The 18,064-nt window shown below is 44.5% G+C and overlaps 1 protein-coding gene across 1 annotated transcript in view; it reads right to left on the bottom strand.

The window, feature by feature from the left end:
- LOC142497402 (L-amino-acid oxidase-like) overlaps window positions 1-17,458 on the bottom strand; it is a 64,881-nt gene extending 47,423 nt beyond the window's left edge. Inside the window, exon 1 of the mRNA XM_075605148.1 lies at window positions 16,045-17,458. The gene's annotated coding sequence lies outside the window, so the exon portion shown is untranslated. The remainder of the gene's footprint in view (window positions 1-16,044) is intronic.
- Between the last annotated feature and the right edge of the window lie 606 nt (window positions 17,459-18,064).

Below are 18,064 nucleotides of genomic sequence, written 5' to 3'. Positions count from 1 at the left end.
TTCTCCTATCTTATCTAACTCATGTTGTACCTAGCCACTCTGATCTTGGATGAAAACACAACATTGTTCTTTAATTAGGGCACATACACCTCCTTTTGATGCTAAAATGTAATCTAAAGCCATTCTGTTTTGTAAGGCCATAAGCCTGATCTGAACCTGTTCTTGGTTTAATGATGAAATTAAAAACTGCAAAATTAAGGCCACATCCTTCCTGTAAATTGTTATCTGACTGAACATACATTTTTACACAGGTTTCATTGTTTGGTGGAGACACTTGACCCATAAATTGATTCTTGTTCCTAGTGTGTGATACACCCTTTAAAGAGGTTCCCTTAAAAAATTGGAAAATACAGAAATTATACACATAATACTAAAAACCTTATTTTATGCAAGCAACCTTTCTTTGGATATGCAGTTGCTAGATAAAGGAAATTGCATCTATCTCTATCATCATATATTTTCAGCTATTACTGAGAATTGAAGGGGTTTGGTATCTGTGGAAGCGAAATGCATGATCCTCACCTCTGCACGCATTGTATACATCATTCACTCTGAATATCAGAACAGACAATGTCTGCGATGGTCAACATGGCTGACTTATGATCCTATCCTTGTGGCTGACACACCCCCTGGGTGACCCCCTCCTCTCGGTGGAGGTGCAACACACTTCTGGATCAAAGTTTTGCTGCACATGACACATACATAGAGAGTGATGAGTACTGCCAAAACACATACAAGAGCTTTCACAAGCCACGCTTCCAGGAAACCAATCCTCCCATCAAGGCTCAATTCTACATACACCTTAAATTTCTAACTTAAACACACTCTAAAGAATAAAAATATTGAGTCTCTGAAAAATAAAATGTTTTGAGTCTTTGAAAAAATGAAATGTTCCTGATAAGACCAGGCCTCTGCCTGGTATCTTATTTTCCTCGTTGGTTAACGGTTAGAGTTTTGACTCGGCAAGACGTTAACTTGATGCGGCTGTGCTTTAGATGACTTTGGTCTTTGGTGGAGCTGGAATGAGCTTTACTGTACTTTGGGTCCAGGGAAAGAACTCTGCCACTTTAATTGCTGTATTGGTGGTTAGTATGGGCCCTTTCATCTGGGATGAAGAGCATGCTCGTTTAGGAACTACTTGACCTTTAACTTCGTCTCGTGTAGGTGCACTTTTATCATACCTTATGCCTAGAGAGACTCAAAAAATATATTAGTGGCATACAATACTTATTAATTGTTTTATTACCAATAGATGGTCCTTAATTTGTTCTTTTGAACTACTGACTACTGTCTTAACATCCGCATATAGACAGAGGTATCTCCTATTAATGCTCCTCATATTTAAAACTAAGCAGCTAATGTGGACTTTACTGTACTACAATCTAAGTTCCTAAGGCTTTGGGCCTCAGTCATTGTCAAACCAATTGCTTCCATAATCAACTCTATCCTGTCTACAGGCCATATCCCTAAGACCTGGAAAACTACCAGAGCTGTCCCAATCTTCAAAAGTGGGGACAAAAACACTGTCTCAAACTACAGACCAATATCTCTTCTCCCAATACACACTTGCTCTCATTCATGCCTCACTATCATCTCCTCCGATGCAAATGGTATCAACTTTTTCATAAAATACTAACTAACCTTAAAACTTGCCCCACAAATTAAACATCCCAATAGCCTGCACTCATGGCTATTATTTCACACACAGTCACTCCTACCACACCCATTGTGGCCAAGCACTGCCATCTACAGCACTTATTCCCTCACCTGCTATCTCTGTAAATTTCCCTTAAACCTTAGATTGTAAGCTCTTAAGGGCAGGGATTTCCTTTCCTATTGTCTGATTTTGCTGCACTTACTATTCTATCATAATTCCCTCTACTGTATTCTTTATGAAGTGCTGAGAACATTATTGACGCTATATATATAAGTCATACATTGCAATACACTACTATCCAAAGTCATGGACAAAAATGTGTTCACTCCCAATTAAACAATTACTATACTAAGACAAATACCCCTAGCCAATTCCAGTCAGGCCTCCACCCCAAACACTCCATTGTAACTATTCTGCTAAAATGTGAAATGCCTTGCATATAATATATACCCTGCTCACTTATGTAATTGTATTTGTAACTATGTATCACCTGTCCTTTAACTCTATACCTAGAACATATCCAAAAATGAGAGGTGACTCCCAATGCACCACTTTGGCAAAACATTCTACAAATATTTTAACAATAACTACTGCTTATAATAAAATTGTACACCTATGGAAAAATAAATGGTTAAAAGTTATAAAATATATCACATATTCAGTTAATAGACAAATGATTTTGTATAAGACTTCACACTAATGTCTTGCTTTATATAATCTCTTTGCACAGTGCTGAGCACACGGTCAGCTTTATCATTTTAAAGACACTCTGCATATTCATCTGACTAAAGAAAAAATATTTTCTATAAGACTTGTTTCTGGGCAAAGAGCCATTTTGTTTCTGGGCGTTTCGCCAATTGACCCTGAAAAGATAAGATACGGTACACCACGGCTTCCTCCTGAAAAATAATTATTATTGGATTGGAACTTTTGCTTAAAGTTTAAATACATGGAGCTTTATCCAGAGCCCTAAGAACTACATTTTTTATGACCTTTCAAAAATTAACCAACGGGCTTTTATATAGCTGAGGTTCATATAACTTCTTAACACACAAATAACGCCACACGCTCATGCTATCTCCCTCCACTCAGTTCTCTTTAATGCCTTCTGTATGAACTTTCATAGTTTCACTGATTTAATTCACTACAAATTTATGCTATTCTGTTGCAATTCTGTCCTTTCTCAAGCTACACAAACCTATTTCTTTCCATTAATCAACACTCATAAGTCTACCCCACACAAATTCTTCCTTCATCTCACCTCAGGACTTTTGCTGACTATTTTTAAGAAAGAGGTTGAATCCATACACCAGAACATTCCCTCTTTTTCCTCCTATCCTACTTTGCTTCCAACTCTCTACCTGCTTTCCTTAACTCTTTTTCGACTGCCTCAAAAGAGTGTCACCATCACTGTTGATCTCCTCTTCTCCCTCTAATCTGCTACATTTCCATTCTCCTTCAAACATGTAATAGTTATACCATGACTCAAAAATAGCAAGTTTGACCCTACCTCTCTTTCTAACTACTGAACTTGTCTTGCATTCTCCTGCTTGCTCCATTTTCTCACACCCATTCTCTCCTTAACCCTCTACAATATGACTTCTGCACTGCTCCCTCCACGGAGACAATTCTCACTAAAATAACTCATGAACTACATGCTGCCCAAGACAGAGGTCATCACACTCTGCTCCTATTACTCCACCTCTCTGAAGCATTTGCCTCTGTGGACCACACTCTTCTCTTTTCTCTGTACACACTCTCTCTAGGTGACCTAATAACATCTCTTAGGTTTAAATATCACCTCTATGCTGACAACACCACCATTTACTTTTCAATCCCTGACCTTACACCTGCCATACAAACCTACGTTTCTGAATGTCTCTCTGTTATCTCATCCTGGAAGACCCTCTTTCGCCTTAAATTTAACATGGCAAAAACAGAGTTCCTCATACTTCCTCCCAAACCTGACCCTATTATCTCCTTCCACATTACTCTTGAATCTTCCATCCAGTAGCTCAAGCATGCTGCTTAGGGGTCACTCCCAACTCCTCTCTCATTCAAAACATTTCTATAACTGTCGCTTTTTCCTCCACAAGATCACAAAGATACACCTGTTCCTCTGTTGCTCAACTATTAAAAACTCTGATTCAGACCCTCATTCTCTCCCCTCTTGATTACTGTAATCCCCTGCTATCCCAGCTTCCTGACTTTCACCTGTCTTCCCTACTATCTATCCCAAACGCTGCTGCGAGAATTACTCTACTCTTTAAACTCTGATTCTGCGTTTCCCCTCCTGAAATTCCTCTCCTGGTTTCTAATCAAGTCCTACTGTTTCTGTATGCTCTCCCTACCTACCAAGTAGATTGTAAGCTCCTCAGAGCAGTGACTTCTCTTTGCTCAACTTTTACTTTTCTGTCTGGATCACTTATTCTATGACCTCTTACCTTTACCATTTGATAACTATATCATTACGACATGAACCACTCCTGTGAAGCGCTGAGCCTATTAATGGCGTTCTATACATGAAAACATACAATACAATATATACTTCAAACAATGCTTATGAGCTTTTACCCATATTTTTAAACACAAAATATTCCATGTGTTTTTACTGGTTACACACAATACAGAACACACACAATACAGACACCCAAAGAACATAGACACAAACTTCTCTCCTACACAGCGAATCAGCTTCTCATATAAATAACCTGCTTTTATTCTCTTTCTAGTTGCCATTAGAACAGAAGGAAAAAGAATATTTTCTGGTTCAAAAGACCTATTCGTGTGGCCAGTACGAACAAATCTTTTCAATTCCATTCTTTTTCTTCTACTCTCTCTCTTAGGGCTGCTCTGCAATTACTGGCAACATGTCCTACCTTTTTACACTTATAACACTTTCTGTCCCTTCCAAACAATATACACACAGTCTCTAATTTTATCCCAATTTTTTTTGCATATAAACCTGTCATAAAAATAACCCTCAATATCTACTTCCTCAACACCACATATGCCTTAATTATCTATCGGCAAATTCACTTGCTATTTCTTTCCTATTCACTTTCTTTTTCACTTGTTATTATATTAACTTCTGTCCTGGCAATGGTAAAAATTAATACAGCGGGACCCTTCTGTCCCTCAACAGAATTCTTTTGTCCCATATTAATGTAAGGTATGTTTCCCTGTGGGATTCAAAAACACACGAGACGGCGCTCCCTGAGCTTATCAATCCCACAGAAAAAGACCCCTCTTTCATTTAAACATCTGCGTAATTAGTTGATAATAGTACAAACAAAAACAGTGCCATTCACTGGCCAACAAAATATTTATATTGTCTCTTTTCGTTCTCTGTATTCATTCTTTATTATTTTCGTCTGCAGACACACAATCCTTTGAGAATTTTTGGTTTCCCATTATTCCCCTGTTACAGAAATCAAATTTAATTGACCTGTACAATACTTCTTCGGTTACAGAAATCAAATTTAATTGACCTGTACAATACTTCGGCTACAGCAATCAACTGTTAATTGACCTGTACAATTTAGCGTTACAATAATCAACGCAAGCTGATTACGTACAACTCTTTTGGCATGTTATTGTTCTGAATAGTGTAAATATGCAGATAAGGACCTGTCACGAGACTGTTCCCCAATCACATTTTCTCATTATAACTATACCAAAGAAAAACTTGAATCACTTCAGCGGGTCCAACCCAGTCCTGATAAACCTTATACTTTTATAACATGGATACAGATAAGACTTTCTAACCAGATATCCATGAACTCACTTGGTAAGTAAATGACAAAAACAGAGCAAATGTACAAACAGGGACCCTTCCTGCTCAGACAACAAAAATATTTATCACAACCCAGGACGGTCTGAAAACAATCCCTTTAAGCACAAAAACACTCACTTTCATCACCAAAACACCAAAACCTTTAATGGGACTCTTACCTTAGCCCCTAACAACTCTTAACAACTCTTACACTTTAAAATGAATACAGGAACAGAGAATAATAAATTCACGTGAAACTGCTAGGGATTCTTACTCGTCACATCAGATAAGACACCGTTCAAAAATCAGCTCCCCGCACCACTCAAAACTATTTAATCAGGCTGTTTGTCTAAAAAATGCAGGTAGCCTTACCTTGATTCATATGTGAGCTCAGGTTTGAGTGATGGAGGAGTGTTTCATCCGGGTGCTCGATTCCGATGATATTGAGTCCCTACTTCGGATTGCGCCATCTGTGGAAAGCGTAAATAAAAAACACAGTGTGAGGTTATTTTGAAACAGAATAACACGTGAATTTATTCAAGTCAAGTGCACAACGGAGACAGCTTCAAAACAAAAGCTCTCTAAATAATAACACGATATGCCATATATTTATACCCTAAATCCTAAAGCTCCACCCCTTTATGGGGGGGCTTGCACGTCACTAAACATTACCTCATTTTGTAATACATAACAATACTAAAGCTGATGTCATTTTGTAATACATAATAATATTGTATAACTACCTGTCAGCTAGAAACCATTCTGGGGTTAAATGGGATGTGCTTATTCTGTCGCCTAGCAATATGTTATGAGAATAAATTCTACTGCAAGAATCTAAGCTTATCTCATGGGTTCTCATAACTTTTAGCCTGTTTACACTTTCAATTTGAAGCTGATTGGATGAGGAAGAGTCAATAAGAGCGAAAACATACCATTCTCTGCTTCACACATTTGTTTATACAGAAATGAAACACAGAAATTAGACTCACAAAGACAAGACAAGATGGCGGATTGAAATATTCACACAAAATGGCTTCATCCTAAATGCTGTTATGTTGTTATGCCAGACCCCCTAATATCTCATCTTTGTCATAAGATATCAGGCGGCTGCCTGAAATAGAACTCTGACTATCTGGTCAGAGAAAAGTAACCGTAGTGAAAAAGATATTTCTGGCGCCCGAAAATCTATATAATATAAAGCAATAGTAACTGCAATATTAACAGTGATATGAAAAATAAAGAATGTATAAATAAATAATAGGGATAGGGGAGACTTCCTGGTGATACAAACAGCCAGCAGTTTAAGGCATTGAGAAGGATGCATCCAGAATCCACAAGCTGTCCTCCAGAGTCCCTGGTTGGCTTCCTCAGTGACAAAGGGCGAAACGCGTTTGACAAATTTTGGGCATCACAGGCCACCGTATTGAGGAATTGCAGCTTCATTCATTTTGGAGGCAGCACTGCGACTGACGCGCATGCGCGAAGGGGGAACACGGAAGCTGTGGCAAGGAGAACAGCCCGAGGGAGAGACCTGGTCTGTGCACAAGCACCAGGAAATCAACCAATGCTGGTATATCCCTGCAAAGAACTACTCTGACTGCTGGAGCAGGATCCACACTGACAACCAGGGACTCTGGAGGACGGCTTGTGGATTCTGGATGTATCCTTCCCAATGCCTTAAACTGCTGGCTGTTTGTATCACCAGGAAGTCTCCCCTATCCCTATTGAAGAAACATTGTTTTATGTAAGTGTATTTTCTATCAAGTTCAATCAAGGTTTTTTATTGTATTTTAAATACTTCTGATTGTGTTTTTTTCCTTTATAATTTCATGTGTCCCGGAGCTAAAGTGGAACCACGCGCCGGGGAATCCTTTTCTTTTATGACTGTTAACTATAGAGGTTAGTGAATCACCTCTAAGAAACTCTGGCAGCAGGACTCCATCTTTTATGTGGGACTGAACTTTACATTTCATCTTAATTACGGTTGGCGCAACTATTTTTCTTTTTTTTTTATCTGTGGTCTATATGGGACATTTCATATATGGATATTAATATATATTTTAAATTTGTGTTTTAATAAATGTCACTCATTTGTGCCATTCACCTGTTTGCTTTCATTAGTATTGTAGATCTTGATAGCTCATTGTATTGTGTAGCGTTTGTCTATTTTAGTTCGTTTATCTGTTACAGTATTACGCTATGTTTTGTGTTTGTTTTTATTTTTCATATATTTGATCCCACTGTTCATGGAGCACCTCCAGGATCTTGGCTGATTTCATCAGGCCGGGTTGTATACCAATTAATTGATTTATACATTCTTTAGTTAAGAACACATGCTACACCCAAAAATAAAGACGAACTTGTTGTTGACATCCACAAGTTCTGGAAAGCTCCTGGGGGCCTTGTTAGGGGACGGAGGCATGCAGTTTGGGAGGAGTGTGTCTTAGGGACATCTATTGACTGCACCTCTCTTGCATGAGAGAGTGAAGCAACTTTATGTGCTGGTCTGCCAATAAATCTTGTTATACCCTTGTGGAGGAGGGGGTTAATCAGGCCAATAATAAAGGTAGTATGCCCAGCTGGTTAACCCTAATCCCTGTTGGGACTGAAGGAGTTAAACGGTATTGTCCCCATCATAACATGTTTTCCTCTACACTACCGTTATTGTCCCTATTTTGCAGCTTAGCCACTAGCTACTGTAGAATAAATGAAAGAAAATGTACTTACTATGTTTGTGACATAAGGGGGAGCCTCTAGCGCTGAACCAAGCGCTAAGTGAAGAAGCGTGCCTATGAATGGGTGGCCGCTTTGAAGTATAGATATCACTTCCTAAGTCGTAGACCTCTAAACCGCAAAGTCAATTGGATAAGTGTTTGCGGTCAAGCTGAAGTGCTTTTCTGTCAGAATGTATCCACCGGTTTCATTAGCCACTTAAGCTGAACGTATTGGCGTGGGAACCAGGTCAAACCGCAGTCCACATCACAGCCCGTTCAATTAAGTGGATAACTTGCGGTAGGAAAAAGCTAGCACTCTAATTTTTGGAGTGCAGCTAAGTAAAAAGAAACCATCAACATACATATAAGATTTATAATTGTTGCACAAGCAGAACATACATTTATGAATAAACTGTATTGTATAGTGTTTTTAAAATGTAAAGGCAAGAAACCTTTCCTGTCCTGAATCCTTTAACATGTAAATATGTTAAGGTTGAATGAGCTGAGGGATTTTTCATCTCCGTGCTTCAAAGGCACCCTGCAGGGTGCGTCTATGAGAAGCTCGGAGCTGAAAAGCCTCAGACATCCAAGGTGTTAGGATGGTCGGCATATTGTAAGTACCAGATACCGCTGTGAAGTATGGGCGCTTCACACTTGGTAGCCAAACCCCAGACTTGCTGTCGCCAGGTAAGGGGTGGGACCCGGTATGCTAAGGAGCTTAAGTGTGAGGTTAGCACATGCTCCGTGCAAACCGGGAAGCAACTTCTGCCCTCTTTGCAAAGTACTGGCAAGTCGGGGATAGGTGGGAGAAATGTTCCCATGGGCAGGATTGGTTGTGCATGTTAGGTATAGGACCCTTGACCCCATTCCCTCCCATCTCCTAAAACCTCTAGCTCCTACTATAATCCCTACGCTTACACACATTTTTAACTCCTCCCTCTGCTCTGGAACCTTTCCATCCTCCTTCAAACATGCAACAGTCATACCATTACTCAAAAACAGCAAGCTTGACCCTACCTGTCTTTCTAACTATCGACCTGTCTCCCTCCTGCCTTTTGCCTCTAAATTACTTGAACGTCTTGTATTCTCTCGCTTGCTCCATTTTCTCAACACCTATTCTCTCCTAGACCCTCTACAATCTGGCTTCCGCACTGCTCACTCCACCGAAACAGCCCTCACCAAAATAACTGACGACCTCCATGCTGCCAAAGACAGAGGTCATTACACTCTGCTCATATTACTCGACCTCTCTGCAGCATTTGACACAGTGGACCACCCTCTTCTCCTCCACATTCTCCATACTCTAGGTATTCGGAACAAAGCTCTATCCTGGATCTCATCCTACCTCTCCCATCGTACTTTTAGTGTCTCTTCTGCTAACACCTCCTCCTCCTCCTCCATTGATCTCTCTGTGGGGGTACCCCAGGGCTCTGTCCTGGGACCTCTTCTCTTTTCTCTGTACACACTCTCTCTAGGTGACTTAATAACATCTTTTGGGTTTAATTATCACCTCTATGCCGACGACACACAAATATACTTTTCAACACCTGACCTTACACCTGCTGTACAAACCAAAGTTTCTGAATGTCTCTCTGCTATATCATCCTGGATGGCCCTCCGACGCCTTAAACTCAACATGGCTAAAACAGAGCTCCTCATACTTCCTCCCAAACCTGGCCCTACTACTTCCTTCCACATTACTGTTGGAACTACAATCATTCACCCAGTAGCCCAAGCACGCTGCCTAGGGGTCACACTCGACTCCTCTCTCACATTCGCCCCTCACATTCAAAACATTTCTAAAACTTGTCGCTTTTTCCTCCGCAATATAACTAAGATACGCCCTTTCCTCTGTTGTTCGACTGCTAAAACTCTGACTCAGGCCCTCATTCTCTCCCGTCTTGATTACTGTAACCTCCTGCTGTCTGGCCTTCCTGCCTCTCACCTGTCTCCCCTACAATCAATCCTAAATGCTGCTGCCAGAATCACTCTACTCTTTCCTAGATCTGTCTCAGCATCTCCCCTCATGAAATCCCTCTCCTGGCTTCCGATCAAATCCCGCATCTCACACTCCATTCTTCTCCTCACTTTTAAAGCTTTACACTCTTCTGCTCCTCCTTACATCTCAGCCCTAATTTCTCGCTATGCACCATCCCGACTCTTGCGTTCTGCTCAAGGATGTCTACTTTCTACCCCCTTTGTATCTAAAGCCCTCTCCCGCCTTAAACCTTTTTCACTGACTGCCCCACACCTCTGGAATGCCCTTCCCCTCAGTACCCGACTAGCACCCTCTCTATCCACCTTTAAGACCCACCTTAAGACACACTTGCTTAAAGAAGCATATGAATAGCACTGTGGATATTCTGAACACAGGATACATAAAGATTGGCCCCCTGCAGACGCACTTACCAGAACTCCCTCCTACTGTCTCTGTACGTTCTCCCTACCTACCAATTAGAATGTAAGCTCCTCAGGGCAGGGACTCCTCTTCCGAAATGTTACTTTTATGTCTAAAGCACTTATTCCCATGATCTGTTATTTATATTATCTGTTATTTATTTGATTACCACATGTATTACTACTGTGAAGCGCTATGTACACTAATGGCGCTATATAAATAAAGACATACAATACAATACAATACAATAAAAATGCCTACTGGCCAGTCCCTAGCAGATTCATCTAAGATTTTGCCAAGAAACGTCCAAGGTTTAGCGTCAGCAGTTCCGGAGTGTGGAAGGTTAACCTACAACGAAGATTTACACCCTCTTCTGGAATTCGTTAGAGCTAAGTGTTCCTGAACGAACCCTGTAAGGACTGAACAAACGTATTCCTTTTGGCGGAGATAGCGGGCTGTCAAGTTCCGCCCCTAGTAAGGAACTGTTACACGGATCAATTTGCACACCCACTTGTGAGCGTGCAGGGGTTCCCCGAGACTTTGTTTCGTTCCAATGACATTTGATTTCGTTCCCCCATCCCAGTAAGGGTTTAATCCAGTGTATTGTGAAGATTTGTGTGTTTGTCTGAAAAGAAATAAATTACAATTTATTTTACTCATCTTGTGTGCTCAGTCCAGAATCCCGGTATTAATTTGGGTATAAGTCTTGGTCCCCCGCAACAACCATTCCTGACCTGTGACTCATTTACTACCAAGGTTCCAGTGGGGATGAATCCCTGTCTTTGGCAGAGTCCTGCAGGATGGAGGCACTGCACCATCCTGAAAACATGTCCTGTTATCCTACAACCCATACCAATGCGGAGACTCAGCCCTTCTGTGAGCATAAAGATGAGCACCCTTGTACCAGAATACACAAGTACCATCAGATCTTCCTTAGGGGAGGAGGGGATAGGGGTGTTACATTTGGAGGCGCTGCTAAGATGGACAATAAGGGACAGGCAGTACAGAAAAGAGGAATGGGATATATGCTGAGGGAGAAGTGAAGGACCAGTCACTGTATCCAAGCCACATATTCACAACTGTTGCAAACAGAGAAGCTCCCTGAGGTGGTTCCTGGGGTAGTATCAGTTCATGATTGCAAACTCACCTCTGCTAATATGAAAAGTGAAGGGGGCACTCACTGTATTAGAGCCATTAGACGACTGGGACACATTCTATATCTGAGAAGTGCCTGAAAATCACTGTATCAGAGCCATGTCCCTCTGCATTGTTCTAAGGCTGAGATGTACTTGAAAAACATGGTATCAACCGGGTGCATGTGGTAATAGCCCAGGGATGTCTCTGGTCTAGAGCTCCAAGATTGAGATTATCAGTGTGTACCCCACGACTTTGTTGCTTGTTCCAGGGCTGAGATGTGCTTGCACCCCATGGTATCAGCCGAGTGCACGTGGAGTTGGCCAGGTGTGGATATTTGTCCCAGGTCAGAACCCCCAAGAGGCAATGCCAGCATGTACTCCCCTTTATGGAACTGTTCCAGGGCTGAGATGTGTCTGAAAAACATGGTATCAGCCGATGGCACGCGGAGATCGCCCAGGGATGACTCTGACGGACTAGAGCTCCAAGATTGAGATTATCAGTGTGTACCCCACGACTTTGTTGCTTGTTCCAGGGCTGAGATGTGCTTGCACCCCATGGTATCAGCCGAGTGCACGTGGAGTTGGCCAGGTGTGGATATTTGTCCCAGGTCAGAACCCCCAAGAAGGCAATGACAGCATGTACTACCCTTTATGGAACTGTTCCAGGGCTGAGATGTGTGTGAAAAACATGGTATCAGCCGATGGCATGCGGAGATCGCCCAGGGATGACTCTGACGGACTAGAGCTCCAAGATTGGGGTCTCCAGTGTAACCTCAACTACTGTCCTATTAGTGCATGCGGAGCTGCCATATGTGGATGTCTGGCCCGGGACCAGAACCCTCAAGAAGGAGCTATCAGCATGCACAAATTGAAATTGGATCAGCCAAGGAGGATCCTGAGGTCTGAGTGTGGTTCCCGCCAAAATCGGGAGAACCGTGCACAGATTTTGCACAGCTAAGATACAAGCACTAGTTTTGCAAGTTATTTGGGGCTTGGCGCCAAAGCCCTATCTGGACCCTTTCTGCAGTGTCTGGGACTCCTGGATCTACAAGAGGGAGGAGACACTGACCTACTTGCCACCATGTGGGGTGTAGCCAGATGCAGCTATCACACAAAACATACGCACGTGGTGACTACCCAAGTCAGAACAGTGTCTGATTTGGTCCGTGCTACCTCGTCTGCTATCATGGCTGAACAAACAGCCCAAAGACTACCTGGAGGGATCTTGCTGCTTAATATCGATGGAAAGGATTTCCTTCAACTGCTGTGCCCTACAGTATATGAGACTGGCCGGGAGGAGAACTGGAGGTTACTTCACACTGCAAGCAGTGCGATGTGCCTTACTTCCAACCGCTGGGGTAGGTCGATACTACGACCTATCCAGGACTGGAACAAAATGTCCTCAATGTGATTCGACAACTACAATTATGTGTAGAAAGGCTACCGGTGGGCATAGGTAAAGGTTATCTGGCCTTGATATGTGAACTGTTCCACCCTGTGCCAGGTGCTCCCACCATAACTCACTGCGGGGATCACTACTCCGTCTCCGGAGCCGAATCGCTGGAGAATGCTGCCGGGACAGAAAGTCGCCTTCCCAGTCCTGCTCCATACTGCAAATTTAAGTGGGACTTACCTGTCTCTGAGGTGGCCGGGGAGAAATGAACCTTCTCGCACTCCTTGATGGTGAAGGAACTGGCCCGCTACACAGGTGCATCAGGCCAGTAGCTCAACGTGGGGGCATCAGCTGAGCAGCTCAATGCGGGTGCATCAGCCCAGCAACTCAACGTGGGTGCATTGGCCACAGAAGTAACGGCCAGTACTTTTTCCAATGCTGCTATGACAATTCCTCCAGAGCTGCTGGTGGAGATTCATCTGCCAGGGTGGATCCGGAGATCGACACTCCTGTTCCGGTGAGCACCATCGCTGTTGACCCGCTGCTGTTGCGGTGTCTATAGCGTGGAATATCCTGAGAAATTCTGGCTGCAGAAATTATGTGGGAGACACACATACATGTTTATTGAATGCATAGTGTTTTTGCCATTACTGGGCTGCAGAGCTGACAATCTATATTTTCCCAATATGGCTCATGGGCACCCAGCCGGGCCAAATACCTTTATTAATGGCCTGGGTACCCCCTCACCATCACACCTGGTTTATTAAGTGTTGTTATATCATTAGATTGTGAAAATATGCTGACAGGAGTACTAAAACAGGTTTTACTTGCCTTGATCTGAGTTCAAATAAGGTCTCGTAATGCTTGACAAGAGAGCATATTGCAGAAATACATAATCATATTGCAGAAATACAATTCCCATTGTACATGTTTTGATTGAGTATGCCACCTAAGCAATAAAATAAGATTGCATAAGTAAATGTTTACTTTCTCTCCCTCTCCTACCCTTCTCCCTCCCTCTTCCACCCTTTTCTCTCTCTTCCACCCTTCTCTCTCTCACTCCCCTTCTCTCTCTCCCCCTTCTTTAACCCTCACTCCCCCTTTTCTCTCCCTCATTCAACCCTTCTCTCTAACTCACTCACTCACTCACTCACTCACTCCTTCTCTCCCTTGTTCCCCTTTCTCTCTCCCCGCTAAGCTCTCACTCTCCCCTCTGTGCTCTCTCCCACCCTTCTCTCTCATTCTCACTCCCCATCTCCACTTTCTCCCCTACTCACCCCCTCCTCATTCTCGCCTTCTCTTTCTCCCCCCATCTCTCTCTCTTCCCCCTTCTCTCTCTCTTTCCCCCCTTCTCCTTCTCTCCCCTTCTCTCTCTCTCCCCCTTCTCTTTCTCTCCCCCTTCTCTTTCTCTCTCCCCCCTTCTCTTTCTCTTGATCCCTTTTCTCTCTCTCTCTCCTTGACCTCAGAGCCTGTGATGCTGCCTCCCCAATCCCTCCTCAAAACATCCTGCAAATAAAGCACACACACAGAGGTCGGGAGGTACAATGGTCGCGGCTTTTATTCAAATACAGCAAAGGGAGGTGCTAAGCCTGCCAGAGTGCTCCACCCACAGATAAGGCCAATAACACATAAATCATGGCCCACTAGCCATGACCGTCCATAGTCCCAGTCTCTCAGCTGACCCTACAATAGCCGCGAGATGGGTCCCACGTACTCAAAGCACAATGAGCCCTGCCTACTCACCAACCATGCCACCACCAGGCATTACAGTAACCGAGACCTGTCGGGCAAGGTTACCCTGCACTTACCCCCCAATCAGCCACCACGATAGAGCAGCATAACCCCAACAGATACCTAAAAATTAAATATATTTAATACAAGTATAACGCACACAAAACAGAATTTAACAAACAGGGGAGGGTGGGAAAAACACAGTAAGGGATGCGGGACCACCCCTCACTGCTTGTCTATGACCCCTACTACCCCACTGCACCCCACTCTCCCACTCTCCCTGGGCAGGAGTGGAGTCTGGGCAGGAGTGGAGAGCTTGGGCCTTGTGGTCATGCCACACTTTACCTGGGGCTCAATGCTTTCTTCAGTGCCGGTGATGCTGCATTCCCAACCCCTCCCCGAAACTCCCCGCAAATAACGCACAAAGGTCTGGAGGTACAATTGCCATGGCTTTTATCCAATTAAAGCAATGGGGAGGTGATAACCCTGCCAGAGTGCTCCATCCACAGAAACAGTAAGGTCAATGATGCTTAAATCATGACCTGCTAGCCAGGACCATCCAAAGTCCTAGCCTCTCAGCTGAGACAACATCAGTTGTGAGATGAGCTCCTGGTATTGAAAGCACCATGAGCCAGACATGCCAACACCAGGCATAATCTCAACTGTGCCTCACCTCGCAAGGTTATCCTTCACCCTTCACTTACCCTAACTAGCCTCCACCAACGGACTGTCAGATCCGCCAAAACCTTCCAAACCCGATCTGAAGGGTGCCTGCTCAAATTAATCTACATTAATGCCAATGGACTGCTGGCACATGTGTAAGCATCCTTCACCTAAAACGAGGCACCGCACTGGCCGCTAAGCTAACTCGTTGTCAGCTGCGAGATGGGCCCCAGGCAGTCAAACACAATGAGCCCTGCCCACTTGAGCCAACATCAGAACCCCTCCTCCTTTCAAAAGTAGCCAGCTAGTCCTAGCCCTGGTCTGAGCATGGTATTCTATCCAGTGTGTCCCTGACCCCAGTGACTTCTTCTTCCTGTATACTAGCCCTGTTCCTGTGGATTCCTTGTTGCCGACCCTAGTCTGTGACCCCGAGCTTGCACCTCTGCTGCCTGCCTTGACCAAAGCCTGTTATCCTGACCTTCCATCTGTACCACCCGCCTTGACCTCTGCGTGCATCCCGACAACAATTTACTCTAACAGGACTGTCTCCTGGCTAAGGTCGGTGATCATATACCACCTCAGCTCTGCGGTTCTACTTCCTATTGTAGACGATCATCGTTATAGTGAGGAGCCGAGGAGTATGAGGAGCAGAGGCGTATGAGGAAGAGTGAGGAGCGGAAGGACTGGTGGTTGGAGTGTTAGGAGGAGTGGTGGTAGGAATGTGAGGAGTGGTGTGGAGGAGAGTACAAGGAGTGGTACAGAGGAATAGAATCCACGGGGACCACAAGCTCCATAGTGCTTCGGGTCAGGAGTACCACATGATGCCAGGGAGCCAATCGCACGGCCAGGTCTCCTGCAGGAGGAGATACTATTTTGCGCAATGAAAAAGGAAGAGTCAGTTGGTGCTGGGACAGGATAGGGTTAGGAGGTATTTGTGCAGGGGTCTGTGACCCTCTGCACTAGGCCAGATTTCCCCTAGGCCCCAGCTAGACCTGACTCCACCAATTAGCTTGTGGTGGCTACAGGGACAGGCCCTTAGGTAGGGATTTTGCCCCATTAGTTATTAAGTATATCAGGGACACAGCTGCACACTGCGCAGATCGGATACGTGTGGTCTGGGACCAAATCATCTTTGCTGAAACAGAGACTGTCTTCAAGGTGGGAGAAACCAACGGGACACCACCCCACGCGGAGGCGGGCTCGTCGAGGAGGATATCGCTGGATTGGCGGATCCCTTGTAGTACAATTGGCGCGCCCGGGTGCTGGAGCACCCGGCAGGTACCTATATCATTTAAAGTTCACCAAAAAAGTACATACATCATAGTGGCAGCGCTGACCACAGGACAAGGGTGGGGGCTATAACTTGTGGACACTACGGTGGTAGAGTGCCCAAGGGGCTCATATAATCCTGTGGACACGGTGTGGGGTAACCCGGTGGTGGGGTACTGCCGTGCGAGGCATGAGAGTAGTTGTATTCTTAGTAGTCATTAGTAGAGCGTTAAGATATAATTATGTGCCAGTAAAGGTATTTCTATTGTATACTATGTGTGATCATTGTGTTAGGCTAAGGCCCCGCTCCCAGAGTCAGCGCGCCCGCACTGCAGACAGGCGGTGCGCTGACATACACAGACCGCGATATGCAGTCTGTAGGGAGCGGGAGCCGGAGCGGGAGGTGGGCGGGAGTGGGAGGCTTGACAGGGAGGGGCGGCGTGGCTTGAGCGGAGGGACCCGCTACTCTCCCCCCCCTCCCTCCACGGGCTCGGGCTGGAGCTGCTGATGGTAAGTAAAACACACACACACTCATACACACACACACACGCACACACACGCAGGCAGGCACTCACGCACTCATACACACACACACACAGACAGAGGCAGGCACACACGCACTCAGACACACACACAGAGGCAGGCACTCACGCACTCAGGCACACACATACACACACACAGACAGGCACGCACGCTGCTGTCACTCCACACTCCTCCCCGCTCCCCGCTCCCCGAAGCCTCTCCTCCTCCTGAAGCCTCCCCTCCCCATTGGCTCACAGCCACACCACGTGATGCGTCAACGCTAGGGATCACCATTTTCTTGTGTCTCATAGGGGCTGACGCGCCACAGCGTGCAGTAAGCTGTGCAGCCAGGGGGGACCGGGACCGGCTCCACAGGATTCCCCTGCTGGTGGGGAACTCGCGTGTGGCCGCCCGCGCCAACGAGCGCAGCGGGACCGAGGCCTTTGGGTCCTGTGAGGGGCTCAGATTATGGGGCGGAGATTATGCTCTACAGAAGAAATTTTCCAAAGACAGGCAGATGAATTATTAAAAAGATTCAAAGCCAGGGGCTATGATGATCTTGCGCTTCAAGAGACACTGGAAACAGTTAAATCAATGGACTGTGATGAACGTGTATCTAAGATCACAAATAGAAGACAAAAAAATCCAAGTCAATATAATAAGAACAAGAAAATAATAAGAACAAGAAAGGATAATCAAGCTGCCGCTGAGCTTCTGACACATAATCATCCCTGTCGAGAACCACCGTTGTGCCCCCTTTTTATCCAATCTGATATTTTTAGGAAAGAAAATGCCAGGAATTCATT

This window comes from Ascaphus truei, chromosome 6 (genome assembly GCF_040206685.1).
Source record: "Ascaphus truei isolate aAscTru1 chromosome 6, aAscTru1.hap1, whole genome shotgun sequence".
Lineage (NCBI taxonomy): Eukaryota > Metazoa > Chordata > Amphibia > Anura > Ascaphidae > Ascaphus > Ascaphus truei.
This window is presented reverse-complemented; position numbering and strand designations above follow the sequence as displayed.